A 13,366-nucleotide genomic window follows, 5' to 3' on the forward strand; every position below is an offset into this window, starting at 1 on the left:
ATTCAAGAAAACAAAGTTAGCTTAAACTAATAAATATATTTTAAAATAAAAATCAAAGAAGTAGAGAGGAAGACCATGGATATCTATCAGACTGATATTATTACAAATTTACTTTATCTTCTTCGTGTAAATATAATAAATTCCTTTTCCTTCACAAATGAATAGTGGAAGGTTAGTCTATCCTAAATTGAGAGGTGGATATTAATTTAGCAATATTAAATGGAGACTAGAGATGACAATGGGTCGGGTCGGGTGCCGGTTTCACACTACCCAAACCCGCATTCAAAATAGGCACCCGAATCCAAACCTAAATATTGTTTGGGTGGAAAAACAACACCTACGCCCACACCAGCTGGGTTTCGAGTTTTTTCACCCAAACCCGAACCTGTAACAAAATACACAAAATACATTTTTCCTGCAATTTTTCTACAACTTTCCACAATATATATATATATATATATATATATATATATATATATATATATATATATATATATATATATATATATATATATATATATATATATATATATATATATAAGCGGGTGTGATTTCGGGTTTCGGGTGCGGGTTTCACACTACCCAAACCCGAAATATCGTGTGGCACCCGAACCCGAACCTAAACCCAGTCAACTCAGATTTTCACCCGTTGACTCGGGTTCGGGTGCGGGTGGGCCCCGCGGGTTTCGGTCTACTTGTCATCCCTAATGGAGACTTCTTAATCATAATAATCTATCAATTTTGAAAGAGAAAAAAGATAAAAAAATTGAGAGAAAATTCCCTCCGTTTTGGGCGAGTCCCTCAACTGAAGGCAATATTTTTATCAAGAGGCGAGCCCCTCACCTTTGGGTGAATTTCTCAATTGAAGGCAATCTTTTTATTAAGAGGTGAGTCCCTCAGCTTTGGCCGAGTCCCTCAATTGACAACAATCTTTTTATTAAAAGGCAAGTTCGTCATCTTTGGGCGAGTATTTATCTCTTGGAGGATGCCTCTTTGATAAATAGAACATACATGGAAATATAATATTTTATTTTGATTGAACTTTGAGACGTCAAAATGTTTATCAATCGTGAAAGCTCGAGTGCTTTAGCGGAAAAAATGTGGGTGACATTTAATGTAACTCATGATAGAATTCTTTGGGAAAACAAATCTTTCCTCTTTTACTTAAACGCGTCTTCCAAGTTTAGGGACTTTCCCGCTTCTCGTGGTAGTTACCCCATTGGGGATGTATGGCATGAGCTGTTGGGTTTTCAATATATTGTTTCAGAAAAGTCCTTACTTTCCTTCTTCTTTCCTACTCCCTTTTTCCATAAATACATACCAACTGATGGTAACCGTAGGAAAGTAAAAAGCCCACTGTTTTTCTTGGGGTAGAGACTTCTTACCTCTTGCTCTTCCAACCAAGGAAAAAACGGGCAAGAAAACTAAAATTATTCATGTTCGAGACACTGTGTATATGTATTCTAATTCGGATACAATCAACAAGTTTCTTCGTGGCATTATGTTTTCCAATATAATATTTGAAGATTATGTGATAATGAAGCCTTGTTCGGATGAAGAAAGAGAAACTACATATAACTCCAATGAGCCATATGCTACCTGTTTTTACCTCCATCTTCCCGTTATTTATGAGTGAAGGGTTTTAGTTTCCTTTACTTCTTTCAAAGTGGATTTTATAATAGTCTGTTGCATCTTGGTTGTGTCCCCTATTGTGAGGATGTCCCCTTCTATATTTAGAACAAAGATCTTTCCCATCAATGGATTGGTAACATTGCGCTCCTTGCCGGGTGGATGCGTGTTGAAGCCCTTTGCGAACCCCTATGAGGATTGGAAGGACAAGTTCATGCAAGTGAGAGGATAATGTAATTCTTCTCCCGTTACTACAGGGACGATGAGTGACCCTCTTTTTCCTCTATCATGGACGTCGTATTCTCGTATTACTAAATGGGCGGACCTAAATGTCTTTCTACCTTGATCGGGAAGTGATCCATATTTTGAGATGTTTCCATTCTTTGGATTCTCACGCCCTAATTACACGATACTCTGAGGACGATAATGGGGAAGAGGCGTACTTAGGTATGAAAAAAAAAACCCTTTTGACCTGATTAATTCCTTATAAATTTATATGTCCTAACAACATTCTTTTCTCTACAAGGGATATTATGAAGACCCCTATTGATGAGAGAAGAGAATGTTTGGGTAAGATTCAAGTGGCACAACAGCGGGCGAATCATCCCTCACCCCTCCCCCAGTGTACATCTATTGACGGAGGCACAAGGCAGCGTGAACCCTCTTCGGCTTGCAAAGCTCGTCCTCCCAAGATACTGAGAAGGGAGAAGGGTCCCTTAAGTCCATCAGAGAGCCGCAAGGTAGTAGAAGGGGACGGGAAAGAAATGGGTGAATATACCACTCTCGAACCCTCCTTGTGGAATGATCCTTCCTTTGTGACTTGGTTCTTCATGGAAATGGCTTGAAATTCAAGAATGGATCACCATCTTCATCTCTTTGAATCTCCTAGCTCACAAATGCTATGGAGGAGTTCTAGTTCTTTTTGGAAAGCCTTAAACATCCTCTTTAACTTTCATGTTTGGTGTTTCTTCAAATTCTTCAGAAATCTTGATGAAAAGTGGCCTCAAAGATGCTTCCTTTCTGAGAAAAAAAAATGCCTTTTGTAAAATTTTCCAAGTGTTTGAAAAAGTAGACAACTTTGAAGCTTCATAAATTAAAAATCATTCAACTTTTGGGAAATATTTCACATTGACAAATTTGTAGATCTTGACTTTTTCTTCAAATTGAGCTTTGGAACACAAAATTTGGGCAAGAATTGAGGAAGTTACGACCTTTCAAATTTGAGTAAAAAACATGTATTTCTTCATAAAAAAGTCAAAACCCTAATTAATTGTTGACTTTTCATTCTTGATTGATTTTCTTGATTTTTCTTGATCAAATGACTTCAATAATCATATATTCATGATTTTGATCTTCAAAAGTCCATGGTTGACCAAATTTCTCAAAAGTCAAACCAAAAGGGTTAAGGGGATAGGAGATACATGCCTGTGATCCTTGGTTGGATGAAAATGATTTGATGATGAATGATAGGTGGAATATTAAGGGTAAAAAATTAGGGTATGACAAATGTCCATGTTGAATTGTCTACACAATTCAATGATTAAACTTGGAAAGCCAATGGCATGTCTTTTTGGCAATTACCTTTGCTATGTCTATCTGTTTTCCTCTCTTAATGTACCATATTAATTTTGTAGTTTGTAGTATAGTTTATGAAGTGTGGCTGCAAGAAATAATATTGTGAAGAAGGAAGGTCATTCATATTTGTGCTTGGATGGTTAGCTTAGATCTCTTGAAATGGATAGGGTTCCCATCTCATCAAAACTCATAACTTTTTCTCATCTTCTCATATATAAATAATTAGAAGAACAATTTCTAATTAACTTTAGCTACCATATTGTGAAGGGGAACAATCTCCTTGAGTTTACCACATAATGGTCTTCAGTGTAAACATGTATGGCATCTTGATCAAATGGAACTATGCGGCTCCGAACCAAAGATGCTTTGACTAATGGTGTTTCTTCTGTTGGTTAAAAGTTAGCATAAAACTCCTAAACAATATCCAAGTAACTAGCTCTAAAGGTATGCTAGAGCTTTCCAACCCTTTGCATTGATTTCTTGCACCACATCAAAATCCTCTAGCTCAACTGTTCTTTCTTGCAGTAAGTTGCGTTCTCCCAATTTACTATAGAATTGTTCATGAATATAGCTCCCTGAAGCCCTCTACAACAATTAATTAACAACATACATGGAGTGTACATTGTTAGGCAACAAGACAAAATTCATAGATTTGCAAGGTTCTATTTGTATGTTGTTTTAACAGGAAAGAGAAAAATCTTGATTTCCTTGCCAACTATATCTCAACTTCTCTCCTACAATTGTTGAATAGTATATTCAAGGCAAATATGTTTATATCGTATCCACAGAGATTGGGTGATATTACCACCGTTCTATAGTTACTATTATTTTAAGTTCGAAAGGTAACAAAGTTGTTTTGTTTTGAATCGCTATTTGTTCTAATCAAGACAATTATAAGACAATAAACTAAAACTTGTTTCAATAATAAAAGAATGGAAAGATTGGTTTTGGTTTCACTATTCCCATCTTCTATATGACTTTAACAACTAATGTATAACTTCAATAGCAATGACAATGTTCTAGTATCCTCTCAATAACATTTATGTCTAAATGAAATTGTGATAGTTAATATATCAATCTTTAGACGATCTCTCCATCTAACTATCAATATACTAAGCTTAAATGTTTGATACAATAGAAAAGTAATGAATAAACTTATCTCTACAATTTATTCATAACTTGATAAAATGCTTTAGATCAAGATTTGAAATATATTTCTCAACTACAATCCAAATCGAAATATCAAAGATAGAACAAAAGCATTAATCCATTTCAATACTAATGAAGTTCATACAAAAGTGCTAGAGACAATACATAGTTAATAAGAATAGCTACTACCTCCAATCTTGTCAAGGTGGGATTTAGCTACTCATCACCATGGTTGACAGCAAAAGATATGGAGAAGAAACTATGAGCATCAATCTCTCACAAAGTTGCAAACTTTTATCTCCAAAACCCTAGCCTCAATGTTTGGTTTACAATGAATGGAAAATCTAAGTTTCACTTTTTTATCTCCCTAAATAACCCCCAATTCGTACTGACTTTTCATGTTCAAAAGATAAACCCCTTTCTCATGACAAGTGGCAACAAAGTAAAAGAACAAATTCTGCAGCGCAGTGTTTGCGGGGCAATCACTGAGTCTTTTGCCACATCATTTGCAATTCAAAACTGATCTTGGTCAGCACTCATCAGTTGGCGGCGCAAAGGTTGTTTGCGGGGCAAACTGGCTTCATCAGCACTTCTTTTGCTATTCCAAGTCTTCATGTAATTCCTCTTCATTTCCTATGATTTTCAAACCTTTTCAAAAAAACACTACAAAACTAACAAACATGTGAAATAACTATTCAATTAAATCTAAAACTAACACAATTGCAAAATTATTAAATTGTATGAATAAAAGTGTGATTAGTGAGTAAAAAGTAGTTAAAAGGACCAAAAACATTATATGAAAATTAGTACTATTTGTTCCCTAACAACTCTCCCCAACTTACCATTTTGTTTGTCCCTAAACAAAAATTCACAAGAGTAGCAAGAGCAACACAACAAGAGAATGATGACACAGTAACCGAACACTCAAATGGCTCAAAAGTATAAGTCCTTTCAAAGTACACCCACCATAATGCTAAAACAAAGCATGAGAAAGAATGATGGCAAAGTGCAAATTATTATCAAGAAATTCAAAAGACATGTCAAAATTGAATCAAACCTACACACACATCATAGTAATGATGAATACAAGAGGGTTTACTTTCACTCATCCGGGCATTTAAATCAACAACAACTTAAATCATGCGTTCACCATAACAAGTTCAAAAATCACGTGCAAAGTGAGAATCAAGAGGGCTTTCATAGGTTGTAATGTGGCTTGGGTGATAACATATAATTATATCGTATATTAAGCCCGATTATAACATAAATTGTTTCATTATTTTATTATATTTATATATTATTACGGTATTATGCCGGTATTTTCTATGTTTTCAGATTTTTATTATTTACAAGGCATGTATGAAGAAAGTCGCAAAAATGGAGATGAATCGAGCTTAAAACCACAAAAAAGGAAGAAATGAAGAAAATAATATATTTACTATAGATATATATTTATAATATATATATATATATATATATATATATATATATATATATTATATATATATATATAAAGGAGGTGGGCCCCGCCCCATGTTTATATATATATATATATATATATATATATATATATATATATATATATATATATATATATATATATATATATATATATATATATATATATATATATATATATATATATATATATATATATATAACTAAATATATATACAAGGAAAATGTGACGTTGGTCAGATTTGTATTTGTGTGACGTCACATTGAAGACTAATATATATAAAAGACGGAGGACATGCATGCATGGCCTTAGCAAGAATGAAGCCGGGATAATTGGAGACGCCCGTCTCCCATTAAGGGCCGCGTTATGAATTAATTAAGACCCCTGTCTCAGGACTTATTTAAATTGAATACCCACGTCTCCGTTTTATTTGCCGCACATTACACTCTCTGAACCAAGTCAAAAGAATTTAACCTTCCTATATTTGTGGAGAAAAATGAGGAACGAGGGAAACTCAGTAAAAGGGGCAGTTACCACAAGACATTATAAAAGGAACATGAGAGACCAATGAAAAGGGGTTGGACCATGCTCAGTCCCAGCCACTGTTTTTAGTTCAGTATTATTTTCCTTTCTTTCCAGCATTTTTAATTCCAGCTTTTATTTCTACTTTCGTTCATATTTTCTCACAACAATTTCTACACCGGAAATTGTTGCGAACCTTTAACGGATCTAACCTTACGTTAGGTTTAGTTTTTATTTCCTTGTTTAATTTACGCCGAATAATTTCTGAAGAACAATCCAACCAACCTGTGGTGGAAGTTCAAGTACTCCAAGATTCAAATTTTATTTCAAATTTATATTATTCAGGTTTATTATTTACCGCCTTTATTTATATTTATTTGCATGATATATTGTATGCCATTTAATATGCCTTTTATTATGAACCGAACCGATTTATGCATGTTTAACCGTATCAATATGTCTGGCTAATTTATTTAGATGTCGGTATGTAAAGTAATTTAACCGTAGGGATCCGAAATAAATTGGCTTAATTACGTTTTATTAAAAATCACTCGTTTCTGGTTTTGTGTCTAATTTAATTTGATAAAGTTATAAAACCAACATAGCGATAGTTTGAGGTTCTAGAACTAATAAAGGTTAAGGTCAACAGAGCAAGAGTTTGAGATTCTTAACTGGATAGTAGACATAGGACACTAGTTTTAAGGATGGCAAAAGCGTATTAAAACTGATTAGAATTTATTTACTTTCAAAAAGTGTTTTTAAACCCGACGCGGGATGGCGAGAGCGTACGTTAGAGAATACTGGCATGATCCGAGTCAACAGAGCGAGAGTTTGAGACTAGGAGATTTAAGTAGGTAACGTCTTCATGAAGCGAGCATTTTATTAAATATGTTGTTTTCAAAAAGCGTTTTTAAATCTGGTGGGATGGCAAGAGCGTACATTATGAGTTAGGATTGTAGTCTGAATACATAGAGCGAGAGTTTGAGAGGAGGACTTTTAAATAACATAGTTAGTAAAGATTTTTGATTTAATTAGAATCTGGCCAATGAAACTTCGGATCACCTAAGTTAGACGAACTACATACTGATATCGGTTTATTATTATATTCTTAGAATTAAGAGTTTATTTTCATTTCTTTAGAAACAACCCAAATATCATTAGCCTTAGCTTTACATAGTAACTTTAGATAACGGTAGGTCGATTTATAGTCCCTGTGGATTTGATATCTTTTAAAACTACACGACACGACTGTGCACTTGCAGTTATCCCGACTAATATACACGTAAAGTCGTGATCAAGTTTTTGGCGCCGTTGCCGGGGACTATTCAAGTCGATATCGTAACTCGTTGTTACACCGTAGAGACTAAGGCATTTTTTTCTTTCTTTTCATTTACTACTATGTATCACCCAAACTTTTTCTATAACCCCCACTCCCAGTATTTCGAGGAATCACCTGGATCCTATAAATCCGATCTCAAAATACTATTGGAGAATTTCAATGTTGCGCCACCAATTCATTCTCACCCAAATTACCTCTTCTACTCCCAATCTCAACATTTCGAGGAACCACAAGAAACCTACAATCCAAACCTTGAAAAATTAACTGGGGATTACAATTCGACACTAGCTTATCCTCAACCGAATTCCCTCTACAATCAACAATTCCAACATTTTGAGGAACCACAAGAATTTTATAATTCCAACCAGACCTATCCTGAACCGAATTTCCTCTACGATCACCACAACCAATATTTTGAGGAACCACAAGAATCCTATAATTCTAACCCCGAAGCATTAATAGAGGATTTCAATGCAACGCCAGCTTATCATCAACCAAATTTCCTCTACGATCACCACGCCCAACATTTTGAGGAGACGCAAGATTATCATAAATCCAACCTCGAAATCTTAATGGAGGAATTCATTGAAGCTCAAACTCTCTCTAGGCTAGAATCTATGATGACGAAGCACTTTGAGGAAACACAAAATGCAACGCTAGCTCCCTTTGAAGAACCTCAATAATCCCATAATTTTAACTTCGAAACATCAATGGAGGATTCCGACGAGACGCTAACTCACTCTAGATTAGAAGACATGATGGAGCACTTTGTAGAGACACAAACTGTCCAAAACCAAGAGTTTATTAAGTAAAATCTTTAAAACAACGAAACCCTTAGGCAGCTGACCACTATGGTAGAGTCCCTCGCGACTCACAACAAGTCATTAGAGACCCAAATCTCCTTGTTTAAACAAAAACCTCTAGGACCCTTACTTGAGGAGTATATGGACGCAACCAATAGTGAAGAACAAATCAAAAATCCTAAGGAGAGTGATAATGAGATTGAGGAGAGTGATAATGCGATTGAGGAGAGTGATAATGTGGTTGAGGAGAGTTCTAGTGAGAAAAGAATGGAGATTGAGAAAAATACGCTAACACCATCTGAAAGGGAGGTTGTAGAAGAGGTAGAGAGGGAAACACCTATTGTTATTCCTCTTCCCTATACCCCACTGATTTCTTTCGCGCAAAGTTTTGTGGAAGCTAAGGTATGAAGGATAGAAAATCACTTAGAAAGGGGGGGGGGTTTGAATAAGTGTAGCTTTAAAACTTGTAAGATAAAAATAATTTGCACAATGATTTTTATCGTGGTTCGTTGTTAACTAAACTACTCCAGTCCAGCCCCTTGGAGTGATTTACCTCACCTGAGGATTTAATCCACTAATCACACAAGATTACAATGGTTTTCCACTTAGATAACCTCTAAGTCTTCTAGAGTATTCTGATCACAACCTGATCACTCTAGGAACACAATGCTTAGATACCCTCTAAGACTTTCTAGAGAATCCGATCACAACTTGATCTCCTCTAGTTCTTACAAATTAATGTAAACAAATTCTTATAAGAGTTACAATGCTTCTTAATAAGCTATTATCACAACTGTGATTTTTCTCTTAAGTTTAAGCTTAATCTCACTATGATATTACAATAGCAATGTAGTGAGGTTGAAGATGAAGTTTGAGAGCTTTTGAATTTGACAGCATTTTTGTAAGTTTACGCAAAGTGTTGTATTCAGCTTCTCTTCAGAACTTCTATTTATAGGCGTTTGAGAAGATGACCGTTGGGAGCATTTAATGCTTTGCGTGATCCGTACAGCATTGCATTTAATGTTTCACTCTTTTGTCAACTACCTCGAGCCTTGCTTTCGCTGTGTCTACTGACGTTGCCTTTAATAGCTTCTAACGTTCCTTTTGTCAGTCAGCGTAGCCTGCCATCTTGTACTTGCTTCTGATCTGATTTTTGTGTAAGCAACGTTTGAATATAATCAGAGTCAAACAGCTTAGTGCAGAGCATCTTCTTGTCTTCTGACCTTGAAGTGCTTCTTAGCGTGATACCATGAGAACTTCAATGCTTCTGCTTCTGATCTCAAGTTCTTCTGATGCTTCCATAGACCATGTTCTGATTCTGCTTGACCATCTTCTGATGTCTTGCCAGAGCATGTTCTGATGTTGCATGCTGAACCTTCTGAGTCAGTGCTTCTTGTGCTGATTTTGTGCATACTCTTTATGTGATTCCTGAAATGGAAATTGCATAGGATTAGAGTACCACATTATCTCATACAAAATACATATACATTGTTATCATCAAAACTAAGAAAATTGATCAGAACAAATCTTGTTCTAACAAGGTAGACTCCAAATCCATAATGTATGTGAAGGTATTGGAAAATATCCACACTAATGCACCCTTATTTGAAGTCTTGCATAAAAAGAGAAATTTAGACGACCATGAAACTAAGGATATCATTAGTGATAAGAGGTTAAGGTTAACCTTTGAGGTGGTGGATAATATCACTGAGCCCGAACTCGAAAAATTGATACTTAGGATAGATCCAGAACCGCCACCACGAGTTCAAATGAATGAACCACCCCACAGAAGAAAGAAAAGAAAAGGTGAGGGATATGTGAGATGGCTTGATAAGTGGCCATGGAAAACGAGGTTTGCTAAAAGTTCAACCGAGGAGTCATTCTCGAGAGAACCACCTTGAGTGCTTGCACTCTTAAGCCGTCGAGCTTTCAACGTTAAACAAAGCGCTGCGTGGGAGGCAACCCACGAGCTTTCAATTTAATTTTTCCTTTTATTGTTTGAATTTGCAGATAATAAAGATATAGATCGCTTGTCACGTCTTGACCATATCTAGGCGAAAAACCTATAGATAATTATCTCAAAGATGAGCAGGTCTCCACGCACATTCCTACGAGTGTTGCTGCTGGTGGTGACACAATTGATGAGCATGATAGGAGAAAGTATTTCCTCCGGAAGCGGAGTGGATTTGGTCATGATAGCCCGCCGGTAGCATCCATATAGGTTTTGTCTTTTCTTCTCCACCTTGGATCAAAACATTGAGGACAATGTTTGGTTCAAGTGTGGGGGAGAAGCTTTACCGCTTTCATTTGTTGCTTTATTGTATTCTAGTTATGTTGTCAAGTCTTTATATACGATTTTTTTTTGTTATCGAAGTTCCCCAAAATTTGAAAATTTTAACCTCCAACAAAAATTTGAATTTTGACGCATTGCATACACACTCTGAAAGTATAGAGGTTGTCACACTCTAGGCATTGTTAGAAAGACTTGGAGATGTTTCAACAACATCGATACCGTCCTGACACCCTAAACCCCCTCATTATGTGATATCAATTTGGATGCCCATTATGTCGAGACCTTAGGCTCAAGTTTTCAAAGTAGCTCTTAAGTAGTTTATATTAGAAGTCGGCACCATCTTAAGCACAAACTACGTAGGGAGTCGATGAATATAAGTGAATGATCCTGTTTTTAAAGGATTTAATTGAAGAATAGCCTTCTAAGTTAGGTGACCCTCACCCAGTCATTTAGCCCAACGGTTGTTAAGCCAATAAGGATTTAATAATTAGCACCCACTATTGGTTGGCCTAGAGGTCACTGGTACTGGGCTTGGTAGGGTGGACTACGGTCCGATCCCCTGCAACCGCAGTTGGGAAAGATGGGGCTTCACCATTTAAAAAACCAGAACCCCGTGCTAAAGAAAAGAAAAGGATCATAGTCGCTAACCGATTTCCCTACTATGTGCGTGTACGGATAACGGGCTTAATGTGATTGCGCTTGAATGAAAAGAGTGAAAGGAAAAACGAAATATATAGGTTGAGTTATAATGGCATAATTCGAATTGGTTTGTATAAGGAGGAAGTTTTTGAACGTTGTGTCGTTACGGTATCCTTGGTGTTGATATCTATTACTTATCGATGTGACATTTGCCTAACACAAATATGATTAGGAGTCGTGTCATGCCCTTATTTCGAATCGAGCTTAATTATTTCTTTTTACCGTGTTGGTTGATTGCTTGAGGACAAGCAATGGTTTAAGTGTGGGGATGTTGATAACACATAATTATATCGTATATTAAGCTCGATTATAACATAAATTGTTTCATTATTTTATTATAATTATATATTATTACGGTATTATGCCGGTATTTTCTATGTTTTCAGATTTTTATTATTTACATGGCATGTATGAAGAAAGTCGCAAAAATGGAGAAGAATCGAGCTTAAAACCACAAAAAAGGAAGAAATGAAGAAAATAATATATTTAATATATATATATATTATATATATATATATATATATATATATATATATATTATATATATATATATATATATATATATATATATATATATATATATATATATATATATATATATATATATATATATATATAACTAAATATATATGAGAAATGATATGGTTACACCTATTTGTACACTTACACCATAATTTATACATAATTTATACAAAAACTATATAGTCATATTTTTTAATTATTTTTTTCTCACTTTGAAATGTGTGCAGCACCCAATGAAATGTATATATATACGGTGTAAGCTACAAGGTGTAAAAAAAGGGTGTACATATAGCACAGCTCAATATATATACAAGCAAAATGTGACGTTGGTCACATTTGTATTTGTGTGACGTCACATTGAAGACAAACATATATAAAAGACGGACGACATGCATGCATGGCCTTAGCAAGAATGAAGCCGGGATAATTGGAGACTCCCGTCTCCCATTGAGAGCCACGTTATGAATTAATTGAGACCCTCGTCTCAGGACTTATTCAAATTGAAGACCCACGTCTCCGTTTTATTTGCCGCACGTTACACTCTCTGAACAAAGTCAAAAGAATTTAACCTTCCTATATTATTGGAGAAAAATGAGGAACGAGGGAAACTCAGTAAAAGGGGCAGTTACCACAAGACATTATAAAAGGAACATGAGAGACCAATGAAAAAGGGTTGGACCATTCTTAGTCCCAGCCACTGATTTTAGTTCAGTATTATTTTCCTTTCTTTCCAGCATTTTTAATTCCAGCTTTTATTTATACTTTCGTTCATATTTTCACACAACAATTTCTACACCGGAAATTGTTGTGAACCTTTAATGGATCTAACCTTACGTTAGGTTTAGTTTTTATTTCCTTGTTTAATTTACGCCGAATAATTTCTGAAGAACAATCCAACCAGCCTGTGGTGGAAGTTCAAGTACTCCAAGATTCAAATTTTATTTCAGATTTATATTATTCAGGTTTATTATTTACCGCCTTTATTTATATTTATTTGCATGATATATTGTATGCCATTTAATATGCCTTTTATTATGAACCGAACCGATTTATGCATGTTTAACCGTATCAATATGTCTGGCTAATTTATTTAGACGTCGGTATGTAAAGTAATTTAACCGTAGGGATCCGAAATAAATTGGCTTAATTACGTTTTATTAAAAATCACTCGTTTCTGGTTTTGTGTCTAATTTAATTTGATAAAGTTATAAAACCAACAGAGCGATAGTTTGAGGTTCTAGAACTAATAAAGGTTAAGGTCAACAGAGCGAGAGTTTGAGATTCTTAACTGGATAGTAGACATAGGACATTAGTTTTAAGGATGGCGAAAGCGTATTAAAACTGATTAGAAGTTATTTACTTTCAAAAAGTGTTTT

The sequence above is a fragment of the Vicia villosa genome, unplaced genomic scaffold (assembly GCF_029867415.1).
Source record: "Vicia villosa cultivar HV-30 ecotype Madison, WI unplaced genomic scaffold, Vvil1.0 ctg.003197F_1_1, whole genome shotgun sequence".
Lineage (NCBI taxonomy): Eukaryota > Viridiplantae > Streptophyta > Magnoliopsida > Fabales > Fabaceae > Vicia > Vicia villosa.